Source organism: Cicer arietinum, chromosome 4 (genome assembly GCF_000331145.2).
Source record: "Cicer arietinum cultivar CDC Frontier isolate Library 1 chromosome 4, Cicar.CDCFrontier_v2.0, whole genome shotgun sequence".
Taxonomy (NCBI): Eukaryota; Viridiplantae; Streptophyta; class Magnoliopsida; order Fabales; family Fabaceae; genus Cicer; species Cicer arietinum.
This window is the reverse complement of record NC_021163.2, coordinates 35,799,267-35,809,136: the sequence shown is the minus strand read 5'-3', so window position 1 is coordinate 35,809,136 and position 9,870 is coordinate 35,799,267. Positions and strand designations below refer to the sequence as shown.

Here is a 9,870-nt window from a genome sequence, read left to right as displayed (position 1 = left end):
GTCCATTCCATGTGCTGATTGTAACATGTTTTTGGCTTTTTTGTCAAACAACGCTTTCCTTTTGTCATCATTTGTCCATGAGGCTTTTATCTTTATTTGCTCTTCATTTTTTTATGACTATCTTGGGAACATAGGTGCCATTTTCTACTGCATCCAAAATATCATCTTCTTGTGCCTAAAGATATGCATGCATGCGTATTTTCTAGAAATCATAATGTTCTCCAACAAAGCAAGGTGGTCTATTGCTACTACCACCATCTATAAAAACTGGTTGTGCGAAAGCCATGAATAAGGATTAAGGTGAAATTTCTAGAACCTGCTATAATGCCAATTGTTAGTACATAGGCGCATCTAAGAGGGGGTGAATTAGGTGTTTAGAAATTTTATGGTTTTTAGAGACTTGAAGGATTATTTTTTTGACTATGATTAAAGTATAGTACAATGTAAATGGTAGAAAAATAAAGAACCCAGAGAATTTATCCTGGTTCCCCATACAACCAAGTGTACATCCAATCCTCTTGCACAACACAAGAGATTTTCAAATATCGTTAGAATAAGTACAAGTCTAAATCTAAGAATTCAATTACAAACTCCTTAAAATCTCCCTAAGATATCACACCACTATCTTAGTTTACACTACTTGAAGAAAATACACCACTTTCTTCAAACAACACAATAACTTAGTTAATTTACAATAATGATTTTGAATGAAATCAATAGGGTATAACAGTTATTGCTCTCTTGTATAATGATAACAATTTAATATAATTTCAAGTACAACAGAGAACCTTTCTCAATGATATGACAATATAAAACATGTACTTTGTAACACCACGATTTTTAACAGCGCGTGTGTATTTTTTTTAAAACAAACAGAAATTGAATTTCTTAAATAAGGAAGAAATACATTTGGATAAAATATTTAAGTCGTAACACAACGACAAAAGTCAACAATATTTACAAGCAGCGGAATAGTTTTTGAAATAAAAATCCAAAGTATTTAAACATCAAAATACACCAGAGCTATGAAGCCTATCAGACATAGCTCATACCCCTAGAGTATTCTCGGCAGACACCTGTACAAAAGCACTGCCTCAAGAATTTTAATTCCCCCACGTCACATCTGTAACACCCTGAACCCAAATTGAAATAAAAGGTAAAATGCACTAGTTTTAAAGAGATTCGCAGCGGTTCCAAAATAGAGTATATATATATATATATATATATATATATATATTTTTTTTTTAAAATACTTTAAGGTTCAAGACGTCACATTCACGCTTACACAAAATGCTTGCATAAAAATTTTCAATAAAAAAAATTCTTAATACCGAATATAGTTGATGTTCATTAAATAAATGCTTTTGATATAAACGCAAGTTCTAAACTTAGAGACAATTAATTTCTACCTCTGAATAACCGATAAAATAACACAATTGATCAATCAAATTTACAAAAATCTAAATTGTTCATAACTCAACAAAATACGAAAAATTACTCCCACCCAATATCACCTATTCAGAGCGTGGATCCCCAATCGATAACCTGAAATAACTGCGCTCTCGCAAGCGCCAAACACAAGCAACGAGGGGTGAGCTTCGAAAACATGTAATAGTATAAAATAATTGAGAAGAACACGTAAAAAAAAATATTAAACACCGTATCATATCAAATCACAACCAACAAGAATAATCAAGGTAAAACATTGATACAATCCACAACATCAAGTAAGTAAATACACAAATCAAGTAATGTTATGCATGCTCTTATACTCTAGACTCCTCCTCTTTCTTTGGTACCATTCTAACTCTGAAGTACTTGGCTAGGAGGCTCGATACTATGCCACCACGCAAGTGGACGGACAATTCAAATTGGCCCTCTCCTCATAGATCCCTTAACTCAACCCGAGACACATATACGTGACAGTCGAGGTAAACGTGTGTTGCGTGGTAGCTCCCGACATTTGGAGTGCTACCTCCAAGTCACCTAGGAATTCCCCACCCGGATACCTCCAAGGTCTAACAATCTTGCCTTAAGGCTCAACAGTAGACCGCCACGATCAGGCTCATTCAGTTGTACTTCCCCATAATCACTAGGCTTGTCAGACCCTACCTATATGATGACCAAATAATCTCCACTTCAAAAATTATCAACAACTACTTTCTCCCCTTGTTGTCCTAGGTTACTTACTCCATTAAGAGAACCATCATTGGCACGGGTCGAATTCTTCACCATTCAATTAAACACAATATGCATTTCATGATATTCATCAGGGTGGTAATATCACAAGTCAGGGAGCACACATCGTCATTGCAGATTTCCATAGTCATACATTACATTCAGAATTTATCATCATGATACGTCATCTCTAACAATAAAGGGTCTACACTCACATATAATAATAATAATACTAGACCATTCACACACACCACATCAATTGCAAGGCAAATAATTACAATTCATCACATTTTATATCATATATCAGTATCAAGGATAGATATAAACAAAACACAGAATGAATCAAATACACAATTCTACAATAATTCAACTATCACACGATCTTCAAAAATCAAATCAAACAACATCCTATAAAAGTTTCTAATTCATATTTTAACCTCACAAAATTCAAGTTTGCTCATTAGTCAATTATTACTCAAAGGGCTTCTGCCATACGTAGCGAGCCCCGAATGAATTGTGGGAAATACGGTATTCCCGTTCATCTCACTTAATTTATACTCATGCATTCGAACTCATTCTCACCCCATACCTCAATTTGACGCTTTCATAAGATATAAGGACCATAATGATTTTCAGCAACCATGAGATGTCGACAACACGCAACGAACGGGTCCAAAAGCATCGACGAATTTGCAGAGTCAATGAAACATGGTTGATAATTTACGCGAACTATAAAAATCAATGTTACGTAATTAATAAAAATATTAAGAGAAGAAACATATTCGAAACGAAGTGAAACAAGTTATTAGAAAATGTCTCACCGACGTGTTGGAGCACCGACAAGGTCCGATATCAACTTCCCCGAAAAAGACAAACGAGTAGTGCTTCTTGAAGATTTCGACGAGAGGAATCCAAAAACGACATCAGTTTTTCAAGACGATGAACGTGATGTCTGGAATTCAAGAAAACATCAACGACAATGGTGGAAACCCATTTTTTAAATTGTAACGGTTGGCGATTTCGAGCATAGGTAATGAAAGAGGGTGTTTCGTGGAGTCCATATATGGTCTCGGTTTTACTTGGCGATAATTGTGATGGCCGAAATCATGGTCAAATGGTGGAGGTGTGATTTTTGACAAAGAGGAATAAGACGTTTCAATTTGCGATTCAAGTTGAGAATGGAAGAGGAGATCGCAACGATCACGAATGTGGTCTCAGTTTTGTAAGACATCCACTATAATGATCGTGGTCGACGAGGGAAGAAACGAGAGGGAATGGTTTTGGCGGCGGCGTATACTGTAACACCTCGTTTTTCAAAGCGAGGGTATATTTTTTTTTTAAAAGTAAATAAACTAAAACAGAGGAATAAATAAAGAAATGCTTTTGGATAAATAATTGAGTCATTATAGTTTACGCAGCGGAAAAGTTTCTCCAATTATAATTCCAAAACATTTTTACATAAACATCAAATGGCACATGGAACCCATCCAAAGATGATATCAAACTGATAATATTTGTATGAGTACAGTTTTCCAAACATAAAAATACTCCAAACCAAAAAAAAAGACCCCTAGTCCCTATACATCATCCTAATCTGATCATCCTACCAAAAAGCTATACACCCTGAGTAATCTCCACGCGCCCCGCGAGATCCTCCTAACGTAACAGCAGTCAAGCGTTCCCATCTCCATCCCTGTCCGTAGGGTACGAACCGGTAGGGCCGTCCTGACTCTCATCTGAGGGCAAAGCCCAGATTTCCACAATAGTGTAAAGGGTCACCAACCAGAAAATAACAGTTAACACATAGCAATTAAGTTTTTGAATGCTCAAAACAACTTTTCAACTAAGCATGCACCTTAACAGGATTTTCAATATGCGAAAAGTTCATACAGTACATTGCCAATGAAAATGAAGGAAAAATGCAGTTCTCGATCTCCTAATTAACACATAATAAAACAAGACATGGATAGATTCATGAGCAATTAATCATACAACTAAAACTGAGGATTTTCACTGAGCCAATCGATTGGGCAATCGATTGGGGTGAAGATTTTTAATGAAAATAGAATCCTGGGCTGAATCAATCGATTTGGCAATCGATTGACAGGATAACGGAGCCCCTGACTTAATACCAATCGATTTCCAAATCGATTTCCTGAAGGTTTTTAGTGAAATTTTGAACTCTGGCTTGATTCAATCGATTGGGCAATCGATTGACAGGATAGCTGAGCCCCTGACTTAAGGGCCAATCGATTTCCAAATCGATTTGGTCGAATATGGATGAGTCCCTGACTTAGGCCCAATCGATTGGGCAATCGATTTCGTAAATGATTTTCGAAAAACTGATTACAAAATCGATTGGCTAATCGATTTTGTCCATTTGGCCAAGTCCCTGTTTACTATCCAATCGATTGGGAAATCGATTTCCCTGATCATTTTTCCAAAAATTCATGAATTAACCTAAGTCATTCCTAATCAAGTTCACAACTTAACACTTAGCAATTTCTACGCGATTACCACGGCAATTGGGATCTCGATAACCATCATACTTACACACAATAATCAACACATAACACTTAGCATTTTCAACGCAATTAACACGATAAATCAAATTCAAATCACTCAATCATAAAACTCAATCAAACACGACTCGTGTGCCAAGCACCCTAATGCAATGCGTATATGCCAAAATGCATGGACTCGGAATTCCAAACCAAAACCCTCCTCGAAGGGCCGTAAATCATAATTGTACCGCCTATCGCAGGCCAAAGTACCAATTACCGAGGTGCCACCTATCACGGGTCAGCACGATTTACTAAAATGCGTAAATCATAAACGTACCACCTATCACGGGTCAGTACAGTTTACCGAGGTGTCACCTATCACGGGTCAACACGATTTACTAAAAGAAAAAGCGGGAATCGTAAACGTACCGCCTATCACAGACCAGTACTGTTTACCTAGGTGCCACCTATCACGGGTCAGCACAATTCACCAAAAATGTAAATCGTAAATGTACCACCTATCACGGGTCAGTACAGTTTACCGAGGTGTCACCTATCACGGGTCAACACGATTTACTAAATAGTAACTCGTAAACGTACCACCTATCACGGGTCAGTACAGTTTACCAAGGTGTCACCTATCACGGGTCAACACGAATTACTAAATAGTAAATCGTAAACGTACAACCTATCACGGGTCAGTACAGTTTACCAAGGTGTCACCTATCACGGGTCGACACAATTTACCAAATGAAATGCATGAGCATACACAGACTCCATTCACAACAATCGTTAAGCAAATGCAGATATTAAAAGATTCCCCATTTTTAATACCCATTTAACTTAAACGACTTTCAAACAACATTAATTAAATAAGTCATTAAGAGATTCCCCGTTCTTAATACCGATTTAACTTAATGATTTTCAAAACAAAACGTTAAGCAAACAGTCATATTAAGAGATTCCCCATTCTTAATATACTTTTGACTTAAACGATTTTCTCGCAAAACATTCAGTAAACGAGTCATTAAGAGATTCCCCATTCTTAATACTCATTTACCGAAACGATTTTCAAAAACGATAGTTAAGTAACCGAGACATTAAGAGATTCCCCATTCTCAACGCCCAGTTAACTTAAACATTTTCCTCAAATACACATTAAGTAAACCGAGGTATTAAAAGATTCCCCATTTTTAATACTCGTTTAACTCTAATGGTTTTCAAATTCCACAGAAACAAATTCAAACATACTTTCACATTCAAACCATAATTCACAACAACCACACCAATTAACAAACATCAAGTACGAACACACCAAATACAACGAACACAAATCACGCAACATAACACCCAGATACATCAAATTTCATTTACCACGAAACATTCATCACTATAAACAAAACCTAACTCTAAGGTTTTTACCCATAACGCACTAGTTTCGTTTTTCCCCAAATCGATACATTTAACCCTAACAAATTCCTTCCCACACAACTACAGATAAGTCCCTAATGCAAGCTAGAAGTTTGGAAGGAGCCCTTACCTCAACGTTAGCTTTAACGCGCGTTTCCGGTACCGCGAGTAATTCCGGTAAAATCTCCGCTCGCAACGCCGCTTCCAAATTAGTTCACTAGCACCGTAGCGTGGTGGTGAGCAACTTTCCCTTCTATCTCTTCGAGAAATGAGGTTTGGATCTAGAAGAAACAGAGGGGTTTGTGTTTGGATCTCAAAACCGTTTTTCTTCGTTTTCGAATCAAAGAGGAAGAGTGGAGTTGCGAAAACCTTGATCTAACTCACACCCAACCTTGGGTCACTAGTTTTGAAGGAAAGGAAGCAACGAAAACGAAAAATGGAGAAGGATGGATTTTTGGGTTGCTTGCGTGAGGCTCAGAGGAAGGAGATGGAAATTTTAGAATTTCCTTCCTTTGTTTTTCTTTCCTTTGTTTTTCCTTTCTTCCTTTTTCCTTCCTTCCTTTATATACTATTTTCTTTTCCTTTTCCTTCCTTCTAGTTTTCCTTTCTTTTTCCCTCCAAACAAACATATATAAATATAATAAATATAACTTAACAAATATCTCAAAATCTAGATATTTATTAAATTACCGTTTCACCCGAAACGCCTTAAATTCTCCGTAAAGGATTTTCCGCAGTTAAATTCAATTTATTTATCGACGAGAAATTCTAATTGGCATCGAAATATCTTTTTGATTATAAAACTCCAAAATATTATTAACTTTGGCTTAAAAGCCTCCGAGCCAAAATCCAAAATACACCAAAAATACATAAACGGTACTTTAAAATTATGGGTCTTACATTACTCCCCTTATTATTATTATTCAAAACATTTTTATTAACTTTACTTTTATTAAGATAAAAAAATAAATAAGTTTAATTATTAAATATCTAGTTAGTAATAAGGATGACATATTTCACTTAAAAATAATAACAATCTAAAATTAATAAAAAGATATAAATATACTTAATATTCCTATCAATAATTTAAATAAATTATTAAGTCAAACACATGAGAAATTATCACACTATAGCAAATACACATGTAAGAAAATCAATCATAATTATTTGTCAACATATATTGTAACACATGCAATACTAAATTAATTCTTTAAAATCCCATTAAATAAATGAAATGATTTATTATTAAATTTGGGGTGTTACAACATCAAAAAGTGGTACATGGACCCATCAAAATAAAAGTCTAGCTGACAATATGAGGTATAGGTACAGTCTTCTAAATTGAAATAAATACATACACCAAAGAAAGATATCTATCTCCTATACAACCATCTAATTTGATCATGATTCAAAAAAAACTATACAACCCAAGTGATCTCCATGCGCCCCGCAAGATCCTTCTGACACAACACCGGTCAGGTATGTCTAACAATGTGTCCATCTCTAGGGTACTACTAGGTAGGACGATCCTGGTTCTCATTTGAGGGCAAAGCCCAGATTTCCACAATAATTGTAAAGGTCACCAACCGAAATTAACAAATATCACTTAACATTTAAATTTTAAATGCACAAAATAACCTTTCATCTTAGCATACTCCTTGAAAGGGTTTTCATATGCCAAACATGCTTAATCAAAGTTGAAAAATGAAGTTTTTAACAAAACTGCATTGTCGTATTCGAATACAGCATCTTTGTATTCGAATACAGTGTTGTTTTGCAAGTCAGTAGCAAAATCAGCACATTTGTAGTTGCCTACGAGACAGGATATCAGCAGCAAAAACAACACCACTGTATTCGAATACAACATTCTTGTGGTCAAATACAAATGTTGTTTCTGAAGTCAGTAGCCAAAACAGGAAATCTGTATTCGAATACGACCTTCTTGTATTCGAATACACATAAAAAAAAAGTGCGGAAATCAGTTTTGAAACGTTTTGTAAAGGTTTTGCAATCAATCAACACTTACAACAAATCCAAAACAAGCACACTTAGCAATTAAGGCACAATCACAACAACAACTGAGTATACACACGCAAACATAACATTAAATCAAACATGACTCGCGTGCCAAGCACCCTAATGCAACGCGTACATGCCAAAATGCATGAATTTCGAATTCAAATCAAAACTCTCTCCGAGAGTCGAAAATCATAATTGTACAGTCTCTCACAGACCAGTACTAATAACCAAGGTTCCACATATCACAGGTCCGCACGATTTATTAAAGTGTAACCTATCACAGGTCTTACACATTAATTCCAAACAAAAACCTCCAGGAGAGGCGTAAATCCTAAACGTACAATTCCTCACGAACAAACACGAGTGCAGTCTCTCACGGACAAACACGGTTTTCTAGGGTGTAGTCTCTCACGGATAAACACCAGTGAAGTCTCTCACGGACAAACACAATTTTCTAGGGTGTAGTCTTTCACAGAAATCCCCAGTGCAGTCTCTCACGGAGTATCCCTAGTGCAGTCTCTCACGGAAAAACAAAATTTACTAGGGCTTAGTCTCTCACGGACAAACACCAGTGCAGTCTCTCACGGACAAACACAATTTACTAGGGTGTAGTCTCTCATGGAAAAACACCAGTGCAGTCTTTCATAGACAAACACAATTTACTAGGGTGTAGTCTCTCACGGACAAACACAATTTACTAGGGTGTAGTCTCTCGCGGACAAACACCAGTGCAGTCTCTCACAGGAAAACACAATTTACTATGGTGTAGTCTCTCACGGACAAACACCAGTGCAGTTTCGCACAAACAAACACAATTTGCTAGGGTGTAGTCTCTCACGGACAAACACCAGTGCAGTCTCTCACGGACAAACACATTTCAATGCATATGTTTCCTTTTTCAGATTTTCATTTGTGTCTTTAAGAGACTCATGTTTCAAATTAATCTCATCGTACAACATGCAATTTTATTCTAACAGTTTCTTAGTACTAATTAACTGTTTGATTACATTAACATATTCATTATGCAGTTCATTAAATGCGTCATGTAATTCATCATAAGAAGGATTGGATTTAGAACTTACCTCACTATCAGAATCTGAATCTGTGTTGGCCATTAGACAAAGATTAGCTTCTTCATCTTCTGAAGATGCAGATGACTCTTCATCATTATCGTTCCAGGCAATGTAGGCTTTTCTAGTTTTAGGAGGTGGTTGATTGCCTTTAACCTTTGAAGTCTTATTTCTGTTTTGCAATTGGAAGCACTCAGATTTTATGTGTCCTGTCTTTCCACACTCAAAACAAGTTATCTTGATGTCATGAGTCTTTGAGCTTGATGGCTTTCTTGGCTTGCTATCTTTCTTTTTTAGAATCTTTTTGGATTTTCTGACCAGTTGTCCAAGTTTTGAATCTTCATCAGTCTCACTGTTTGAATCTTCAGTGCAGATTTCTTGTTCAGACTTTGTTTGATGTGCTTGGACTTTAAGAGACAACCCTTTTCTTTTTCTGTCAGTCTGCTCAGCCTCACTCAGTCTATGCAGTTCCATCTCATGCTCTCTTAATTTTCCAAATAGTGTGGCAATTGACATGCTACCAAGGTCTTTCGATTCTGCTATGGCAGTGATTTTTGGCTGCCACTCTCTGGTCAAACATCTCATAACCTTGTTGATTTGTTGCTCATTGTCAATCACCTTACCAAGAGCATTTAGATTATTGACTATGTGAGTAAATCTTGTCTGCATATCATTAACAGATTCCTCTT

The 9,870-nt window shown here is 36.2% G+C and overlaps 1 long non-coding RNA gene across 1 annotated transcript; it reads right to left on the bottom strand.

Moving 5' to 3' along the window:
* Positions 1-1,402: 1,402 nt before the first annotated feature.
* Positions 1,403-3,432, bottom strand: LOC113784648 (uncharacterized). Its single transcript, XR_003470746.2, has 2 exons — positions 2,768-3,432; positions 1,403-1,554 (listed from the first exon to the last, which is right to left on the bottom strand). It is a non-coding gene; the product is annotated as an uncharacterized lncRNA (long non-coding RNA).
* Positions 3,433-9,870: the final 6,438 nt, after the last annotated feature.